At 41.6% G+C, this 22,120-nt stretch overlaps 1 protein-coding gene and 1 long non-coding RNA gene across 3 annotated transcripts in view; both read right to left on the reverse strand.

The window, feature by feature from the left end:
* The window catches only part of LOC308185152 (uncharacterized protein), a 142,509-nt gene that overhangs the window by 106,327 nt on the left and 14,062 nt on the right, over positions 1 to 22,120 (reverse strand). The gene's annotated exons all lie outside the window — the stretch shown is intronic.
* Positions 707 to 1,789, reverse strand: LOC308185153. The gene is made up of 3 exons (XR_013943174.1): positions 1,651 to 1,789; positions 1,331 to 1,395; positions 707 to 1,168 (listed from the first exon to the last, which is right to left on the reverse strand). It is a non-coding gene; the product is annotated as an uncharacterized lncRNA (long non-coding RNA).

Here is a 22,120-nt window from a genome sequence, read left to right on the forward strand (position 1 = left end):
GTGTAAATCAGGAGTATGAGCAAAGCCAGCAGAGTTATATAAATGAATATGAGAAGAATGCAATACACTACTAATTAATCTGTTAATCCCTGCACTCTGCGGAACCCGATTACCTACCTCTGAAAATGTAAGAAAAGGTTGTTTTGGTGTCACACTTAAAAACTCTTTTTCTCCCATAGATTTCAGCTACTTCTCTGAGGACTACAGTAAAGAAAATTTGATCCAAATTTACATGACCTCCCATGCCCACCAGCGTCCTTTTACTTCCCTTACCTACACGACCACATCTTTGAAATTTCATTCAGGGATACCTGGAAGTTGCTTGGACGTTTTGATTTAAAGCACATGGAGCTCTCTGTATATTACACATAGCAGTCTTGTGGATGGGGAGGGTGGAGCTACATTAAACAACAAAGGTCTGTGGAATATGGAATATTCCATATGGCAATAGCACCTTACTCTGATGGAAGTTGCAGGGATACCACAAGAATATGTGAGGAATCAGGTGTTACTCACGAAGACTAAGGGCTTGAGAAGTTGGCTCACTAAAAGTGACTTTTACATTATTCCACAAGCTTACAATGATGGTTCAGTCCAGTATGGAAGTCAGTAATTTCTGCAAAGAAAGATGACAGCAGGTTGGGGTTGCTTAACAACTGGACTGTGCCAGCTTGGAGTGTTCATGAGCTCTCCAATAAATTAAAGATCATGTTATTGTCTGTTTATTGTAGATAAAACATAAACCTCATATAACCATCAAAGAGATTCCAGCACCCACTGTATCAACATCAGAAAGAGCATTTATGATTGTTGTCACACAAATACACACAAAAAGAAAGTAAAAGAAGAAGCTCAGCCTGACTAACATTTAGAGATATAAAGCCTTCATATCCCTTGGTCTTCTTTCCTTTGTGAGTTCCACAGGATTTTCATTTCCAGAGATATTATGCACTTGCTTTCAAAGGAATTCAATATTTTCATTCAGAAAAGTAATTTCACAGCAAAGTAACAGAGAGCAATGTCCTGGGTATTCATTTTCTGAGCCAATCTTTCAAAGTCAGTTTGTGTTGTGAGAAGCAGAGAAGACACGAAGAGGTATAAATCCTGTATACTTGGTTTCCACAGCCCTCCTCCACTGCTCTTCTCCAGGCGCAGGCTGCAGTGATGCCTGTGCAGAGAGCAGATGAAAAGAAGTACGTGGTGTCAGAAGAGAAGAGCTCTGAGCTCGGGTACAATGCAGCTGAATGCAACCCACGGCACCGAGCCTGAGCCCAGCACCCGGTGATGGCCTCACCATTTCTGCCCTGCAGTGAGTGTGGTATCAACATACCCATCACAGTAATCCAATGTATTTTCTCCTCATTGCTCCAAAAATCAGAGGAGAAAGCTGGGAGTCTAAGGCAAAAGGAGACAAGGTGTCTTACTTTCTTGGATGCTTCCGTGCAGATAAAAAGCTAATCCTGATAAAACCAACACTGAAATCCTTCCATCCCATGTAAAGTCAAGGTCACATGTTATTAGACAACCAAGGTTAAAGCCACACAATTTTCTGAGCCAAAAAAGATGGCCGGGGGGGGAGGGGTGGGGGGCTGGGCAGAGAGGAGGGGCTACACTAAGCGGGGGGGGGAAGCATCTCCCTCCTCTACTCACGGTCTTTGATGTGTTTCAGGAAAAGAAAACATTAGAAACCCTCCTGGTTTTTCCTGAAAGGTCCAGGGTGCGCTGAGAACAAGGTGGAGAAACAAGGCCCTGCCTACCCCTTTGTTTTGTGAAGCAGACATGCTCCACGACCTTGAGGATGACAACAACATTTGTTCCTCACACAAAGACAAAGCTGGCCACTGACTGCGCTTCCCCCTCCCCTCGCCCAACCACAAGCAGAATAGGCAGGATGTCGAACAAAGAAACAGCAGAAGCAGCAACGAGCATTACGTTCAGATTAGAGGACATTCAGGGTCTGTAAAAGTTCCATTAGAATAAGCACAAATCCAGTTTCAATGAGGAAGGGGTCTTTTCTCTCTCCTCCTTTGGTTTGTATTGTTAATCTTTCTTCCTGGATGACTCCTCACAAACGCTTTTTGTTTTCTTCTGTGGTTCTACGTGCCAGGACTATAAGGAGGAAAGGACTGAGGCCCTTTCTTGGCAAGCTTTCAAATCACTTCCATAGGAGACATACACCCTGTTGCCATCTCTCTAAGAGTATAAATTAAAGTAGTGATGAGCAGTCCAGAGCAATTCAAATGCTGGTAAAGCTTAGGTCCTTCTCCAGTCCCTCATTACAGTGAACACTCTGGCATCTGCTGCACAGCCTCAGTTTGAGGAATAAACCTACATACAGGAAGAAGTGAACTAGCAGAAAGTCTGCATTTACATTGCATCATGCCATGATGAAACAGGAATCGCTAATTATAATACAGCACATAAGGGGAGAGCAATTGCTGACAATTCCCATAGCAACAAGGTTACCTTTGACATATATATGTATACAATCACACACATATATATTGAACACACTTTCCAGTAAAGTCATTATTTCAGAGAGGCAGCTATTTTTTTTGCAAACCTTTTGCCAGAGTGAACGTTACTGTGATGGCGTTTTTCTTTCAATTTATCTGTCTTCCTCCCTTATACATATTTAGGCAAATAAAAATGATTCTTTACAGACACAGCCCACATGCCAGCTTCATATTTTCTGCAGATAACCTATTTTCATTCAGCTTAAAGTGCATCCTATCATTTTTATTCAGGACTCCAACCATTTATCCCAAGTGAAAAAGTTTTCAAGATACCTTACACAACTGTTTTTTTCCTAGGATCCATATGGAAGGTTCCAAACATCTTAAGAAAACAAAACCAAGCAACAAAATAGGTGATAAAAAACAGCTTAATACAGAAAATGCAATTTTAAGTTTTCTCATTTCTCTGATATTTTCTACAACTCTTTCACCTCTTTTCCTCTCTTTTTTCTTCACAGGTTAAAAAACTGGCATATGTGTTGCAGCTAGACACCTCCTAAAACATGAAGATAAACTCCTCATCCAGATTATTCAATTTATATAGGGTGAGATTTAGATTCACAATTCTAGATGAGAACATTTTTGCTCCTGATGGATGCCCAAGAAGTACCTGCCACTTGAGTGTCAGACTGTGTTCAAGCCTGCACCATTCTGTGGAAGGGAATGAAGATGAAGGAAGTTTTTCTTCTCCCCCAGAGGTCTGAGCCACAGTAACAGTCAACCTGTTGACTTCCATGAGTTCTTGATGAAACTCCTTATGGTGGAGATTCTTTTGCACTGCCTAACTCTCCTCATGTCTCACTGTGCCTAGTCTCTCATCCACATTTGCACTGAGTCCAAGAGCAGTTTCATATAGTGCTTACCACAGACAGAGGACTAATATGGGTTTTAACAGTTACCTAAACTGTTTATACGGCCATCTTGAATAAAGCAAATTTGTTTGTCAACTAGTCTCCAGAATTAATCTCCACCCAGACTGTCAATCACACTGCAGCATTACTTTTTCAAGAAAATAGAGTGAATCAGACTTGAAAAAGCAAATCATTTTATCAAGATGAAATGAACAGGTTCCAGATATACTTTTTGCTCTTTGTAGCAACTGCATCCACACAAACACCTGCATGCATTCGTGATGAGTAACTGGTAAAGAGCTTCAGAAATCAGTAATGGTTTGGGGTAGCTAAATCAAAGCGCTGCTAAGTAGCCCTGCTTTTCTGAAAGGCAGTGGAAAAGAGGACTGACTACTTTCTGACAATCTGACTGCTAGAACTCATCTCAAATTGACCACCTAAATATTGAGGACCAGTTAAAACAAAGGGGTTTTCTTGCTTTTCTTTATTTTTAATCTTAATCATATGATTTCAGCTGTCATCAGTGTACTCTCAAAATCAGACATTAAATCCTTCTCATCATCATCAAAATCCACTTCCACATACTTAAATGCTACACCTATGCTTCCTTGAAAACATTTTGACTTCGTGTTTCTGAAACATTCCCTTCCCAACATTTTTATTTCTAGGTGGCTGTTGTTGTTTATCAGAGCTTTATGTGTGTTACAAAGCAGAAACAATTACATGAGGGAGGCCAGGAGCATGTTAACTACAAAAAAACAGTTGTCATAAACACTCTGCATCTTAATGCACAGCTTCAGTCTTTACGTAAGATTAATTAAAGAGCAGATGTTCTGTCATACTTTGCATTAGGTATGGTTATCTTTGAGATTCTAGCTCTTCCGTTTGCTGTGTTTTAATTTGCATTATTATGCATTTTGAGCCTGAGGCATGAGTACTCAAGTGGTAAACATTAGATATACAGAACTATATTTCCAAAATGCACCTTCACTATTAGGCTGGCTAATACAGTCCTATTCTATTTTAATCCCCCCCCCCCCCCTTTTTCATTTCCTTTTAACATTCTACATGGCAAGAAGGTGAACCAATAGGAAAAGACAGACAGACAGACAGATGTATTCTGTGTGAGTGCATGCATTTGTACACACAAGCAATAATAACGTGAGGGTCTTTGTGCAAAGCAAGCCATATGTAGAACATTAATTGTACATATCAGCCAGTGCTGCTGAAATTCTTTATCTTACATATGGAAGAAACTTCTACTGAATTCCCTGCATTTTTCTAGAGGTTTGCATACCAGCTACATGAAGACACTTCTGCTTTTGTTGTTTTCAATGTGAGGCTCCAAACTGAATTCTCATTTTCTAAATGCAACTGCTGGAAATTGATGTCTGAAAACTTTTCAAGCAGTGATCAAAGTCTGATGTGAATTAATTTGTCATCATAACAGAGCACTGCTTACAAGTCATTTCAGGCTGGATTTCAGCAAAGGCAATAGATATCTAGGTTGACAATTTCATTTAAAAGGATAGAAAGCCTTACACTTTTCTTTCATTGGTATCTTGATTTAATGAACATACAAACACATCATCACCATATGTTCTAAATATCAGCTTCAGTGCTTGTTCTTAAGAAACGTCTTGGAAAAATGCCAATGAGAGAAGCTTGGAAGAAGCTTGAAAAGGTTTTGAGACATATTGCTGCAACTTGGGAAAGCAAAACCACTGGTGACTAATTACTCAAGAATTTAATTTGAATAGCAATGTCAATAAATTGCCAATATATACTTAACAGGTACATAATGACAGAATTCATACAAGGGATAACAAAGCCAGTCTTCTTAGTGACTGGATTTCCAAATGTCTATGAAAAGTTAATTTCTACAGCAGGTCATAAATACATGACGAATATGTCATAAAAATCCTCATTATGAAATCCTTACATAAGGTATTATCATTAACAAGACAGCAAGCCACAAAGTTGTTGCAGACCTGTTCTTACCCCCAGAACAACATGCTTCAATCCGTTTTCCACCTTCCACCTGTTTTCTGATCACACACACATACACAAAAGTACACACACACACGCACACACGCAGATATATGCACGCAGCCCTCCCCATTTTCCCCATCCTTAGCATCTCCATGGCTTTCATTTTTCCTGCCTGTGAATGCCCCCTATAGTATTTCTCATTGATTAGTGTGGCACTTATGTGTGTGAAATGACTCATCAACCAAGGTCTCCACTGCTGGCTTTTGCTAACAGAGTGCTTTTAAGCTCTAGCAGTTTTCTTTTTTTAGCCAGTTTTTCTTCCACAGCAGGAAACTCACTGAGCCTGAAATAAGAAAACTGCTGACAATGATGTCAGAACTTCAACCAAGGCCCCTAGGACAAGGTAGTCAAATAGTCAAGCGAGATGTGGTTTCATTTCCAAAGAACTGTTCCTATTCTTCAGCTGAGACAATAATTATTGAGAAATCCTTCAGGTTCACCCACATTCTGTGCTCTCATGTTTCTTATTTGTTTTTCTCTCAGTTTGATGAGAGCCTGACTTTTCAGCTAATGATGTGATGGAGGTGGTGGTAGAGGATTAGCAATGGATTTCAGTGAAATGCTTTGTTCTGAACACTAAAATATATTTAGGTGTGCTTGGCAGCCCAAGGGATTGACAGTGTGATACAAAGCCTTATGCCTTTATGTGGTCAATTCACAGCCATCCCAGGTTAATAAGTAATGAAAGCCACAACTCCTGCATGGCTGCCTGTCAGACAACATGATGAAATGGTTTGGGGTTTTTGCACATTAGCCTGTGGTGGACGGGTTAGCAAAACAAATCAAGATAGCTAATGTAATCACTGGCTGCCATACCAGGGCAACCCATGTCTAAACTGACAAGGCATCCCTGCCTGTTCCTGCCCATTGATACTGGTTCTCACCATCATTATGTGAAGGTAATTACAAATTTTGGATATCTCATCTGGTGAAAGGCCATTCCAATTTCCATCACTAATTTCAATACTGAGCTCTCAGCCCAAGCTCTACAAAAATACGCTTCCTTTTGCTTTTTATCTACAGAAGCATCATAGTTTCATTAACAGATCTCACAGCATTTAGCTTATGCACAAAACTGTCAGTGGCGCCTAAGAATAAGAGAGTAAGACATTTCATCACTGGACTGAACCCTGGGTTCCCCAAATACACTTGTGATGCAGTCAGAGATCACAGGCACCAAAGAGCTTGTCCATGCCTCTGGAAGGCATCTCAAGAATTTCATTCTCCCCTCACCTTTCTTGATGAGAAATGCTCACCAAGATCACCCTTCCTTGCTATGCCCTGGAGATTAATTTACCAGAAGAGCAAATAACAAGCATCTCTCTGGGGCCAGAAGAGGCTTTGAGTCCTCTGCAGACAGAGGCTTTGTGTCTGTGCAGATATTTCTGGAGGAGAACAGTCTTTTGCTCTTTTAGGTTCCACTTTAAAAAAAATCAGTCATCAAGAGAAATAAAACTAGGCACATGCATAAAAAGAACCACCAGCTACTTTTGGGGCAGCTCTGAAAATGAAACTGGATACGGTAAAAAAGAGTGGAGGGAGCATTGCTGGAAAAAATTTGTTTATTTATTTGTTTACCTTCCATGGTCTAACTTTCAATCAGCTCATCATGATTAGGGTATTTCTTGTCCAGGCCATATCCAAAGCACCTCTTTTTTTTTCTGTTTTAATAATCACACCATAGTATTCCCAGAAGGTTAGAGCTCAAGCTCTAGAACTCAAGTTTTAAGCAAGCTGAGCCTTTCAAATGTAAAGGCAAAGAACATTACACTACTGTTTGCAGTCTGAGTACGAATTAAGCTCTCTGTCTAGACACTGCATGTACTTTGTTCAGACTTGTGCTAGGATCCTATGAGATCTCAAAAGCCAACGAGCCAGATTAGTACTTGCATGGGAGAACTACATGAAAGGCTGAGTAACACTGCTATGAGTACAAACAAATCAGCTGAAAATGAATTTAGTGCAGTCTTCCTTTCCTAGCTTAACAATGTGTTCTGCAGGTTCACTCTCAATGCCATTCTTTGGGTTTCTAAGAGAATTAAATGAAGTATCAAGAGAGAAAGAGAGAGAGGAAGAGAGAGAGAGGGAGGGAGAGAAAGAGAGAGAGAGATCAAACTGAAATCTAATCCAAAAGCAAATATCAGCCCTGCACTCAGACAGGTTTATCTCAAGGTACTTTTATAGCATGTCATAATCTCACTGTTATTTAGAGTTTGCAAAGTGACAGTGCAAGCAACAAAGTGACAACTGTTCATCCTTTCTAAGGGTATGTTTTATGGGGTAACAATAAGATAGAGAGTGGTTGCATAGGTAAATGATGGCAATGTTTCCCACTATCTAAAAGTCATATAAAAGATATTGGGAGAGGAGAATTGCTCATATTCTTCAGAGTTCAGTCACAGCAAAACTGCGTTAATTCAGCGTTGGAAGGAAAACATCCCTTCCTGTTACAGATTTGCCAAGGGAAAGGAGCATTTTGGTTTCCCTGATCCACTTGTGGAGCACTGAAAGGACTTGTTTTCCACAGTCACACATAAACATAGATCTCCTTTTAGCCAGTGGGGGGAAAAGAGCCACCACAACCCACTTTTGAGAAGGACAGTACCATGGTCTAATTGTACTATGCACAGATCCCAGTACATACTAGGTGGGGCTGCTGGCTATTTACTAGTTCAAATGCTCACCATACAAGCTAATTCATTTCAAAAGTTGTCGTCATTTCTTGGTTACGCAGTTCATGTTGGCTTTATATCATGGACTCTTTCCGTTCTCACAATCAGCTTTCAAAGTAAAAGTTGCATCAACTGGCAGGTATATATAAATACATGATTTTATTTTTATTTTCTTTTAAGTCAGAACATCTTGTTCATTCTCCATCATAATGAAAATGTTTTTGAGAGATGGTTGCAAACTGTGTTAACGTTGCACTGGCATTCAGAGGCAATGGCAGATGTCAGGACACCTCTATGTAAGACTTATTCAACTTACTCATCAACGACCTGCGAGTGCAGCCTCAGCAAGTTTGCTGATGGCACAATGCTGGGAGGAGTGGCTGATACCCCAGAGGGCTGTGCTGCCATTCAGAGGGACTTGGGCAGGCTGGAGGGTTGGGCCGAGAGGAACCTCATGAGGTTCAACAAAGGCAAGTGCAGGGTCATGCACCTAGGCAGGAACAACGCTAGCACCAGTACAGGCTGGGGCTGACCTGCTGGAGAGCAGCTCTGCAGAGAGGGACCTGGGAGTCCTGGTGGACAGCAGGCTGACCAGGAGCCAGCAGTGTGCCCTTGTGGCCAAGAAGGCCAACAGTGTCCTGGGGTGCATTTGGAAGAGTGCTGCCAGCAGGCCGAGGGAGGTGATCCTGCCCCTCTGCTCAGCCCTGGTGAGGCAACACCTGGAGTACTGGGTCCAGTTCTGGGCTCCCCAGTACAAGAGGGACATGGAGCTACTGGAGAGAGTCCAGAGGAGGGCTACAGAGATGATTAGAGGACTGGAGCACCTGTCGTACGAGGACAGGCTGAGAGAGTTGGGCCTGTTTAGCCTGAAAAAGAGAAGGCTGAGGGGAGACGTCATCAATGTGTATAAATTTCTGAAGGGAGGGTGTTGAAAGGATGGAGCCAGTCTCTTTTCAGTTGTGCCCAGAGAGAGGACAAGAGGCCATGGGCACAAACTGAAGCACAGGAGGTTCCGGCTGAATATGAGGGGACACTTCTTTGCTGTGAGGGTGACAGAGCACTGGGACAGGCTGCCCAGAGAGGTTGTGGAGTCTCCTTCTCTGGAGATATTCAAAACTCCCTGGATGCCATCCTGCGCAATGTGTGCTAGGTGATCCTGCTCGGCAGGGGGTTGGACTGGGTGATCTTCAGAGGCCCCTTCCCACCTCAGCCACTCTGGGATTCTCGAATTCTGTGAGACTGAAAAAAGGCAGGGGATGAAACAGCCTCAGGAAAAAAAAATAAATAATAATTAAAATAAGTAAGAGACAGAGGTTGGGAAAATGGTCATGCCACCATTATTATGTCTGGCTGGGGAAGAGATGTTTTCAGAGAGGAAGAGTGTAAACAGATGGCAGTACATCACACACATAGATAGCTCTGAACATGACAGAAATGTAGAGAAATGTGGCCATGCTAATGTGTGCTCACTTGAGGCAAATACGCTAACAGTTACTCATATTAAGCAAATTAGCCAAGTGGTATCCATCCCAAAATGATTAAACTCCACCAGAAGCAAAGGTGGTATACCTATCACCATTCATCTTGCATTCCTTTGCAAGGAAGATATAGATGAGTCACTGAGACAGACATTGCACACTGAGATTATAGTGGAGCTGAAAATGATACCAGCACCCTCAAGCTCCAGTGTAACTCTTCCACAGCAGCATAATTGCTCTTCTCAAACTATTCAAAAAGAGACAAAAAAAATAAAATGTGTATGGAAGTTTCATGTAGGCCCTATGTACAGAAAGTCAGAAGAAAAAGACATAATAGCAGACACAAATGCAAGTTTGTCTTTCTGAAATGTTAGCTACCCTATTACCTTTTCAAGACCTCTTAATGGAAACAGTTACCTATTATTATTCTCTGCAGCCATTAGTGTAAGCTTGAGTTGACTCATCTCTAATATTTCTCTAGTATATATGATGTGTGTGTAAGAAGCACTCTTAATGTGTAGGTAAAGAAAGGGAAGATGCATTAAATTTCCATTGGGAGGTTTTATCCTCAGTGATTGCATTAACTTGCGAGAAACACCAGCAAACTCTAGCACACCTGTTCCACTCCACAGCTCATCTCCACAGCTCTCACAGCTCATCCTAGCTCTCTTCTTGGAAGCTCAAGGGACCACTTGTAACTGATACAACATACAAGCCACAGGAAATCCCCAGGATGAAGCTACAACCCAAGACCTTTGCCTGAAAATGATGCTGAAGAAATAATTCCTGACTTCAGCAGCTGCCATACATAGGCTGGAAAGTGCTAGCACAGGCAGCAGTGCAGTCAGTCCACAGAGGAGGTGGCAGGCATTTATTATTGGTGAGGAGTCTCACTGAACGGGTTGGATCTCAGAAATCCCTAGAATTTTGGAGACACCAGAAGAGCCCACCTGCCTGGAGAGCACAAATAGCTTGCAAAGATGATTCAGCTTTCATAGACCCTCCTCCCAAACTACCCTTTTTTCTCTAGGAGCCCTCAGGAGTGAACTTACACCACATACACTGTTGTACCAGTGGCATCTGTTCCCAAACACAGCGTGCATGGATGTGTTGTGCGCCAAATCTGTCCCAGGCTGAATGTAGCAGGCAGATCAAAATTAACGTTCACATGCAGAAGACCTGAACGCATGAGAAGAGGAGAGATTCTGGCACTCACCAACTGTAGCTGTGCAGACCAAGCTATGCAAGGAAGCTAGCTAGAAAGGCTCAGTGCTGTTGCTACATGCCAGAAAAGGCCTAAGGCAAGGAAAGGTTTCAAGTCAGTTACAATATAAAGACTATAGATATAAATTATTGTGAAGCTCATTTCTACTTGGACCTGTCTAAAAACACCAAGCAGAGAAAAACATAGAAAGCATGGAACAAAAATGAATGCAAGACCAAAATGAGCAGAACTTTGGAGACAGACCTCATGCAAAAGGTCATGGGTGTATTCAGCAAGGTAGAAAGTCTGACTTAAAGCCAGGCTGTGGGCTTGTAAAGGACAGATTCAGAGTCAAAAGCAGAGTGGTGGGAAACAGCCATAGTATGTTTGGTACACCAACAGAGGTGTAGAAAGTAGGCAGCCATCCACAACCTTGTGTAAATCCATTACAAAATGGCTACTAAATGATATGAAGCATGGAAGAGTTTGACCAGGCGTATATACTGCAAGGCTTAGCCCAGCCAAATTCTTGGGAAGAATTTCACCACCTTGGCTGTTTCCAGGACCAATGCTTTGCCTCTGTACCAACTCTCATTTTCATAAGTACTGTGAACAGAAGTCTCTAATTTGTTGAGTTTTCTCCATCTTCTTCTGAGATCCAAAGCCAACTGGGAGCTGAGAACTGTCTGAATTTCACTGCAGTATTGCAGTTGCCTGTTACAACCTGAAGAGGCTGCAACATTTTGCAGTAAAAGGCTGCTATTGCTTTACAAAAGGGAAATTAAGGCAGAATGAGATAATGTGATATATGTCACATCATAGCAGCCATATACTTATATATCATAGCACTCAGTAGGTAGTCAGAGAGAGAATATAAATCTCCCCATAAGTAGTCTCATGATTTGTCTCCTTATTGTTACACATTGAGTCTGAAAACAAGCACATAAACACAAAAAGAAGGCATGAGCAAAACTATTTTGCAATTTACATTAAAGCAAGAATAAGTGACAAATTAATTTTATTAAATTTCAAATGTATTAAAACCACAAGATGGGAAACTTCTCCCTGCCTGGCCATTTTCTACCAGCTTAAAGGGTTCTAAATAACCCACGTGCATTCTGCACAATGATGCTGATCACACAGATGACCTTTGGATAAGCACTGGACCAGTTACAGACACCACTGCATGGCTACAACATTAGGTAAAACCTGAACCATGACTTCACCAGGGAGGAGATAGCAGTCCTGGCTTCACTGTCAGGTTCTCTGAATGAACCACCTCATCTCTTTTGTCAGCATGTCACATGTGGGACACTCCTGGAGAAATCTGGAAGTTCAGAGGGCTGTCACTCCTTTTCTTGGTTTGATTCTCCCAGTCCTAGTGGCATTTTATTTGTTACCTTTGTTCCTTAGCCTGGTAATCATGTGTTTCCTTGGTCTGTAGGCAAAACAGTAGTGGAGTGCTCTGGACGATAACACAGCTAATCAAATCAACTGTTAGATGATCCTGAAATAATATCCTTTACCAACAGAAGGCAAACAAATGAATGCACATATAAACGTGATGCAACATTTGGGCTACAGCTTAAGAGTTACAGATTTCAATATAATTGAAAATCTGGCTTCCAGAATGTCTTTAAAGATAAATTTCATTATATTACTCCATGCTGTGGAAAACCTTAGGAGAACAGCTTGTATTTCAAAGGATGGACAGAGCCGGGTGAATTTGGGACATAAAGGAAAGTGTGATCTCTGAGTCTGACTCTCCGCTCCCTTGTCTCCCTTGTGATCACCTGAATGTGAAACACTGCTGCCGATTCACCCAATCACCACACACCACACAGAGATACATACCTGTATCTCCTTGCATCAGTGACTTTGTGCTCAAACCTCAACAGCATTACAAATGCAGATTTGGCCACTAAATAATGAAGGCCAATAATCTAATTTTCTAGACTTAGATAAGTCATCTTGTGGGCACATACAATTCCTGACATAGCTCAGATGAGTTTAATTTCCCCAGGACATTTCTCTCTATGTTAAAGAGGAGAAAAAAATCTCACTGCTGGGCACTAGCCAGATGCACTGCACCTGAGTTCATACACAAAGGAGGGTTTATATATTTCATCCCTATCCAAATGCAACACTGGATTTACAGGCCCTTGCATTTAAATAATCATCCAGTCTTTAGATTTATAGAGGTTTCAGGGTGCTTGGTGTAGACCACCACTGACCACAAAAACATCACATCCTCTCAAAAAACATCACATCCTCTCACTTCTAAACATTAAGCCTTTCAGTTTTGCAAACTATTATTTACTGATTATCTTGGCCTAGTGGTGGGATTCTTTTGCCACATGTAAAATAATACAGAAACATGGATTAGACAAAAAAAGGACCTTTTAAATTTAAAACATACATTCTGATCTCCATTGATCCTATTATGCATTTTCATAGCAGATTAACATGTCATTCAACTACTGAACCAAGAAAATAAAGCTGGGTCTTTATTTATCACACACAACAAATGCCTATCTAACAGGAGGTACCACTAGGTTATCTACAAGGGAGTTTAAGCAATTAAGAATAAGCAATGTTTCCTTAGCAAGAAAACACATTCCATACAGTAGAAGCAGTTCCTTCAGCATCTCCGTCTAAGCTCTATAGAAATATTCCTCACAGCTGCCAGTCATGATGGATGGGAGAGTCAGTCATTTTTTAACTACTGTAGCAATACCACAGTTATCTTGATTTACACCAGCTGAGGATCTGAACACAAAGATCTCCAAAGATCTGCCAAAAGCTCAAACTTCTTTTGTTCTTCCTTCAAAACATTTTTTTGTGTAGAAAAAAAAAAAAAAAGGCGGTTTCCAGGCATTTTGCCATGGTAATGGCAAGGGTCCACCAGGGAAAAAATCAGGATGTTGTCCTAGGAGTACAATCACACTTTCTTCCCTCCCCTCCTTTTTTTTTTCCTTTTTTAATTTTTTATTTTTGCCATTAAGTGTTGTTTTTGCATGCAGGAATGGCAACAGTAAGCCCAGGATCAGTTTTGGGAGCACTCACAAATATGTCAGTCTTTGCATCTGATTACTCACGGAGTAGGAATGTATTATATAACTCCTGTCTTTGTCTGAAATCATTCAGTCCTCTGATTATTTAGTGAAGACTCTCAGATGTCCTTTCCCTTCTCCATTTGCAGCTCCTCTCACCCTTGGACTTCTCTAGTGCAGCTCTCTGCTTTCCAGAGGAAGGGAAATAGGCAGAGACTCTTTTGGAAGCTATCAGTGTCTATTCCTGTTAGAGATGGAGAGCTTGCTCTTCAGTAAAGAGAGCTGATAGTCTTCAGCTGCAAGCTGATTACCTTTTCCTGCAGTAATATTTAGCAGGAAACAAAAACAGGTAAAATCAGAATAAAATCTGCTCCTGAATGAGAAGTCTTATATCAACAGCAATCTGTGAGCTGCAGTGGCCTCAGGGAGACAAATTCTGTCCCCAAAAGGACAACCAGCCAAACCACAGAACTATTCACAAGCATGGATTTCAACACATACATAGAGTCAGAGGCTTGTTCTTTGTGTAGTTCTTAGCGTTACTGTAAATTAGCATATGATAATGCTATTTCTCTTATTAGACACTTGGTAAGTTTTGCCCTGTAGCTGCGATTAGGGAAAGAAAAGGAGGATAAGCTTAAAACCTGTTTTTTTCCCCAACTAGGTTAACACAAACACAGACCAAGTAAGTGCTTAAAACCAAGCCATTTTAGAGCAAGCATAATATTCCATGCCTGTTATTAAAATACTCGAGCTCATGCTGAACAGATTAATAGGGCTGAACCAGCAAGAAAGAAATCTCATAATGCACTTCTTTGCAGGGATTCTGCATCCACGTCGCATTCTTCATCAAGGCAGGTGAAGAAATTACTTCGCTACAATGCCTTTGTTAAAGCCCAGATGCAGTTTTGCATGGTGTGTGTTTAACACACATCCACTTCTTTCATACATCCAGATATAGATATATATGTAAGAGGAGGACAAGCATTGCAACGATATGTGTCCACTTACCAGAATGTATATGAGTAGCAGCTTCTCTCCAAAACAGTGTCCTACTTGGTACCATAAATGCAGCATAGCTTGCTGATGACTGACAGTTACTATCATCCTGGGGTTGCTGGGTGGCAAAAGCATCATTTCAGCTGGCAGGAGACTGACGGTAATATTCAAGCTCACCTGCCTGCTGAGGCTGGGAGCCCATCATTCTTGAAAAAACATCTTACCTATCTGTACCTCATATATCACCACCACAGTTGGAGCCCATGTTTGCAGCTTTGGCAAGCCATTTCTTTGTTCTGTATCCAGGTCTTGCTGCTGCTATCATGCTAGCAACTTGCATGATCACCCAAGACAGCACAAATAACTATAACTTAATGTCTCCTCAGGAGATTATTATAGAACTATTATGCTTGAAATTAGGCACAATAATGCATTTTCCATCAGGAGCATACAATCAAAAGCAAAAGACTTGTCAGCAAAGCCAATTTCAGATGAAGCATACTAATACTGAGCTGGAAAAGGCCTTCTTATCAGCAATCATTTTGTGTGGGTAGTGAGATATTCCAGCCAGCCAGCCATATATCATGAACACCAATTACCACACATGCACACGCAAACAGACGCACACATGCACACACACACACACAAACACTGAGCTGATTTGCTAATTGTCTGATAAAATCTGGATAGTTCATAACCAAGTGATTTCAGTGGCTGCCAAAAAGAAAAATCTTGCCATGGCAAGATATTTCAGCAGAAAAACAGAACATGAACAGAAAACAGAATTCAGCTCAAAAAAAAAAAAAAAAAAAGTAGTTTCAAAAGTCAGTGCTTTGGATCAAATCTGCACAGTCTCCTGAAATAAGACGTACTACCTAAAGATTGGAGTTGGAGAATCTGCACATCAAGTTTGAGCAAAGCATAGAAGACAGTGAGACTGATCTCTACGTGACTTGCCCTTAATATTCTGAGAACCTTCCTTTCCTGGTACCTTGCAACACGTATAAAGGTGACTCTGTCAGGCTCTTGCTATATAGTATATGTATCTTGGAGTCTTACCAGATTTCCTTGCTGGCTCTAGCTATATTCGGAAGGTTCATTCAAAGACTGGAGTATATTTTGTTGGCAACTTGGATGGGAGTCTCTCCCCTGCTTCAGATTTGGATTTTATCATCAGACAAGTCTATTTTACATCAGAGACAACAGCAGAGTGGGAGGAATCTTTGATCAGTTCTCAGGGAGGGCTGGGGGAGGAAGAGGAGTGCTAACTGATCTAGCTACCAAACTGCTCATGCTGTGTTTGCAACGACAGTGCATGGAACAGCATGTCTGCATGGAGACATTACAGCCATGGGGAGAAAGAGCTCTGCCACTGAGAGCACCAGCTCTAGTTTTCTAGGTACACGCCTGATTAACACTGTTGTCTCATGCTGCAAACTGAACATTGCAAAATAAAACAGCCAGCATGAATACTTTTGCAACCTACGTGGTGTAATTTGTAATTTGCAGAAGAGATTATGCCGTTTACCTGATGTAGGTTTTCTTCATATCTGTGCACATCTACACATACAACATTCCCAGACCTGTTTGCCCCGCTACATCTGTTTCTCTCCCCAGTGATTCAGACCAAGTGTATCTTCCCTTCCTAATGCAGGGGAATGATGAACACTGTTCTCAAGGAAATTCTCCAGCTTAGTTCCCATGCCCGCAAACAACTGACTCCATTTTAGTTCTCTCTCTTAATGCTAGGGTCGTCTGACATTTTTGTTTTTCTGAAATTCAGTTTAAAAATAAAAATAAATCAGGTTATAGGAAACAGTGTCTCTTACACTTGTCAGATTGACACATTGTGCTCCACATTGTGACATGTCCCACCCAGTTCCATCAGTCCACTTCACATCAGCATTGTCATATAATGGGATGTGACTGATAGGAATAGATAAGAGGTTGGAAATTTTCCAAATTCAGGAGCTTCTTTTTTCTTAACAAAAAGAATAGGAAAGAGAAGAAAAGAATAGGAAAGAGAAGAAGGGAAGGGAAGGGAAGGGAAGGGAAAGGAAGGGAAAGGAAGGGAAGGGAAGGGAAGGGAAGGGAAGGGAAGGGAAGGGAAGGGAAGGGAAGGGAAGGGAAGGGAAGGGAAGGGAAGGGAAGGGAAGGGAAGGGAAGGGAAGGGAAGGGAAGGGAAGGGAAGGGAAGGGAAGGGAAGGGAAGGGAAGGGAAGGGAAGGGAAGGGAAGGGAAGGGAAGGGAAGGGAAGGGAAGGGAAGGGAAGGGAAGGGAAGGGAAGGGAAGGGAAGGGAAGGGAAGGGAAGGGAAGGGAAGGGAAGGGAAGGGAAGGGAAGGGAAGGGAAGGGAAGGGAAGGGAAGGGAAGGGAAGGGAAGGGAAGGGAAGGGAAGGGAAGGGAAGGGAAGGGAAGGGAAGGGAAGGGAAGGGAAGGGAAGGGAAGGGAAGGGAAGGGAAGGGAAGGGAAGGGAAGGGAAGGGAAGGGAAGGGAAGGGAAGGGAAGGGAAGGGAAGGGAAGGGAAGGGAAGGGAAGGGAAGGGAAGGGAAGGGAAGGGAAGGGAAGGGAAGGGAAGGGAAGGGAAGGGAAGGGAAGGGAAGGGAAGGGAAGGGAAGGGAAGGGAAGGGAAGGGAAGGGAAGGGAAGACCATCATGAAATGTAAAAAAAAAAAGGCTTCATTTTTTCAGATGGTGATCCATTTTCTCTTCATCTTGGTGAAGACGACTACACAACGCAGTGTGAACTGATCTATGCCTCATACATCCTCCATGTCTCTCTTGGTACATGTATCAGAAGCAGAGTACTTTGGCATAGCACTAGTTATTCCACAAGCTCATCCCACTTGCTAGTTTAATCCTCATCTATACTGCTATCCTCCACGCTCCACCTCACACTCTGAAAAGAAATGTAAATGAATGAGATTTATAGCCTGGGATGTTTTCAAGTTTTCAAACAAGGTGGGGCTTCCACTGCCCTGACACACTCAATGAGGAGCCTTTGGTTTCAAATTCCTTTGTCTGAGCAACTGTGTGTGTGTAAGTGTCAGTAGCACTGCCTAAGGGTGCCAGTCCTCCACCCTCTCCTTTGCTGGTTTAGAAGCACATTTCAAAGCCTGCTTGGATTTCTTGGCTCCTTTCTGTGCAAGAAAGTGATGCAGGACCCAACTGTAATCATAGTAGACTATTCTGCGTACATGGACTTCAGCCTAGACCTAAAAATAGTGTGCGTGTCCAAGGCACTGATCACCTCAAGCTCACTTATGCCTGCCTGGACAGCAGTCCAGCCCCTGTTCAAGACCCATAAGAGTCTTTCTTTCCATTTGGGTTTCTATCTTATAGTAGTGATCAGCCCTCATCCTGGCTGCAAATAAACACACACCCCTACCACAACACACAATGATGTTCTGGTAAGGTTTTGTTTCTTCTAGGTATTTTGGGGGCTTGCTACCTTTCTTTCTAGAGATCGTGATCCCTGCACTGAGAAGGGCAAACAACTAGAAATGTGTCATTGCCTGGATAGAGGGGAATGAGAGGGACACTCAGGTAGAAAGTGGCCAGAGGCACAGCTCAGGTTTGTGGTAGCCAGTTCATTGACAATGGACACTGTGCTGCCTTCTTCTTTGTGAAAACTTGCACTACTGGTGGGGGTGAACTGGCTGAACTGAGCTGGTAATGTAACACAATCCCAGCCAAACTGTTTTGGAGTACCAATATGAATCTGTCCAACATAGCCATGATGATGAGCTCTCATTTCACAACGTAAATTTCATGGTTTCCCTCCTCTTCTAATGGTCAGCTGTCCACATCACAAAAATAACCTGTGCTAATTGGCACCTACCTCAGCAGAGAGCCCAATGATTAGAAAGACATGGAGAATGAACTCCAAGCTTGAGGTGTTACCTCTAGGTCAGAGATGAGCAAAAATTGGCAAGGCAAGAGAAACAGCCACTTCCTTTACCTGTTCTGTTGATGAATAAAGGACTTTATATTCCAAAACTGTCAATCTGGCTTTTTTCCCCCCAGCAGCACAAGTTTCCCTAATAAATAGAAATTAAATTTGCTCAAATTTCAAGCTGTAGGGAAAGGAGCTTGCCTCTATTTTAATGGCCTCTTTATAAAGGAGCAAGAGGAATAATAGATAGTCTCTGTGTTACCGTGTTAACAAGCTTCCATTGCTGATAATGGACACCCTAATACACTGTAGAGAACAAAGTGCATCAGGTCTGCACACACCGGGCAGGGAGAGTGCTGGCAAACTGAAACCTTCCACTTTGCATCTTTTTTTTACTATTTCTACCTGTATTTTCAAGAAACTTTTTCAATATCAGGAGACAAAAATGACAACTTATGTAGGGAGAGATAAGGAACAGCGTCAGACACAAATAAAAGGCATTGTAATGAACAAAGGAGTTGCTGAATTCTTAGAGAAGAGCAAATGCAAGTTTCATGGATCTGAAAGAAGAATGAGCCTGTAGGAGTGAGAAGCATCTTAGTATCTGCTTGCCTCAAACAAACAAAATGAAACACTGAAGAAATTATGAAGAGGAGGTTCTTAAGAAATGGTATGCAGAAACTAGAAACAGGAAAGCGAAGACAGAAGCAGACAATAAACAGCAATGAATTTCAGATGCAAGCAGTATTGGGCCATTTCCACTGCAAGGTATGCATCCATAACTTTTGACAGAGTGAAATATAGAGCAGCAATATCACCTCTGAATCCTGTCTTTACTTCTGCTGCAAAACCTACTGAGCACAGCTGTGACTTTACAGTAGTCATAATCATAACCCAACAGAGGAAGAAAATAGGGAACTTTTGATCAGTGGAGGTTTAGAGCCCTAGGACAAACAAAACTACATAGAAAGCTTCAAGAAATATGCCCATGAAGAGGAACCTTACTAATTGGTAGTGACAGAGAGAACAGACATCCATGAGAGAAGGTTTAGGAATTATGAGCAATCATCTCAAACTAAACATATGCCACATTAGTAACAAGAAAAAGGGATAGATTTGCATGAGATTTAGCGTCCAAACCATGTGGCTATCATTTACCAATACTAGTGGGCAGTCTTAGATTGCCCATCATCATGAGTTGAGGTGACTCCATCACCCTGAGTTGAGGGTTAATGGCAACATTACCAGGTGATTTCAGAAGTTAAAAATGCAAGTTGGTCTATAAAAGATATGTGTTGAGCAGTGGAATGAAAGGTTTAGATATGTAAGCTGATAATGCATTTGTAACTGAAATACGGAAGTGGAACTGAAATTCATCCCAGTTCTGGATAAAATAGCAACGACTTCCATTCTAAAGCTAATGTGTGTATTTATAACTTCCACAGAATAATGTCTACTTCAATTCTTCCCCTTCACCCAGTCTTTCAGGGGCAGTGTTTGTCTTGCAGACATCTTCTATTGTCGCTAGCAGAGCCTTGCGTCAGAAAACTTATCAGCCATATTACTGGGTCTATACATGCGTTGTCTAAAGTGAATTAACACTGCTAGAGTATTTAACAAATAATAATAATAATAATAATATTAATAAAAACAAACAGTATTAAAACAGGTAATCTAAACGTAGTCTGCTTGTATATGGAGAACTTCTATGCTGTTTACAAACTGACAAAGCAAATTAGATTTCACGTTCTCTCTTACAGCTGCAGTATATTCAAAGCTACTAAATAAAAATTTGTTTCCCTAGAAGTAATTTGTAAAGTATATTTTTGCATTCAGATCAACATATCTCTTTCATTTTTTCTTTCAAAAATCCTCAAAAACTGAAAATGTAACTTACCAATAAACGAAGGAAAAAATGTTTCTCAGCTTCTGAGAAATTAAATAGCAAAATGTTGACATTTTTTCAAAAAAAAAAAAGTCTGATTGAAATGCCATTCTCTGTCAAAAAAAAATCTATAAAAACATTTTGATCAACACAAATTATGGTCTGTCTAATCTGTACATGCTTGATTGTGCCATCTGCTTTATTGGGGCGACTCTTGAAGAACCAATTTAGCCAAACAAACAAGAATGAGTGCTGCTTATTCAGGAGGGAATTAGCGTAAGCTTCACAGAAGCGTATTTAGCTATTGCCAAAAAGCAGAGTAGTGCTTTGAGGTATGAAATTATACTCATCTCAGCAGAGTAGGAAGAGAAGGTTTGCCCCTGGGGCAGATGCAAAGGAGATGGACCTCAATCTTTTTCCTTTGGAAGAAAAATACTGCTCGGTTTGCAAGCCAGCAAGCGCTACAGCAGGGAGGGGGGTGTAAGGAGGGGGTGAAGGGGAGGATCATAGCTGGGGTGGAGGAGGAGAAAAGAAAACACAGAAAAGACAAACATTTGGGGAAAATTCATCTTCCTCACCAATTACTGTCCACAGTCTAAGAAAAAGCAACAGAAATACCAAGTCTGTACTATTTCACCACCCTGCAGAAGATGTTTTCCGGTTTCTTCTCTTTCAGCTACTTTGCTGCTGCATCCTTCACACACCTGATCCTCTCAAGGAAGCTTCTCAGGGCAGAGGGAACCCGCTCTAGCCAGCTTGGAGACCAAAGGAGCTGCATTTGATTGAATTAGTGTGTTTTCTTTCTAAATTATTATTCTGTTCATCATGCCATGAGGATGCCCCGGTTAGGAGAATGTGCCTGAAAAGATCAGTGACCAGCTAGGACATTATGGTTAGTACTCCACAATACAGCCATTCAAACCCTCACAGTGACAGCAGAGAGCAAGCTTGGATTTTCTGATCTAAACACTCAAACTTTCCTATGCTTATGTTAAAGGAGAGCCTTCACTGCCTGCTGGCTTTGAAGAGATGGGAACACTGGGAGGAACAGAGCTGTCTAAAAATTTCCTCCACTCAGATTAAAAAATCATCTTCTGTGCTGGTGAGGCAGGGGCTAGAACCTGCAGGAGAGAAGAAGGAGGTCTGCACTGAAGACAACAATGTGATACCAGCAGGAAAAAGCAGAGAATCTGGCCCAGAAATATATCTGAAAACAAAGTATGTTCATTTGGGGCATAATTCCTGGGCATCACAGCAAAGCCACAGGTTATTTGATGTTTTGTTCATTTCTAAAGAAACCCCAGAAGTATTCCTTCCCCACCCCCACCATACACATTCATTCAGAATTGCTCCAGCGAGTTAACATTACAGATCCACTTACTACGCTAAATTTGACAGAAGCCATTCCATCTCCTCCTAATTTTAGTCCTTGAAGGAGTTTATTGCTAAGAAAGCCAATTACACTGTCTGTTCATAATAATCACCACTTTTCCACAGGTGACACCAGTTCTACTGTGT

This window comes from Anser brachyrhynchus, assembly GCF_964034855.1.
Source record: "Anser brachyrhynchus genome assembly, chromosome: Z".
Classification (NCBI taxonomy): Eukaryota; Metazoa; Chordata; class Aves; order Anseriformes; family Anatidae; genus Anser; species Anser brachyrhynchus.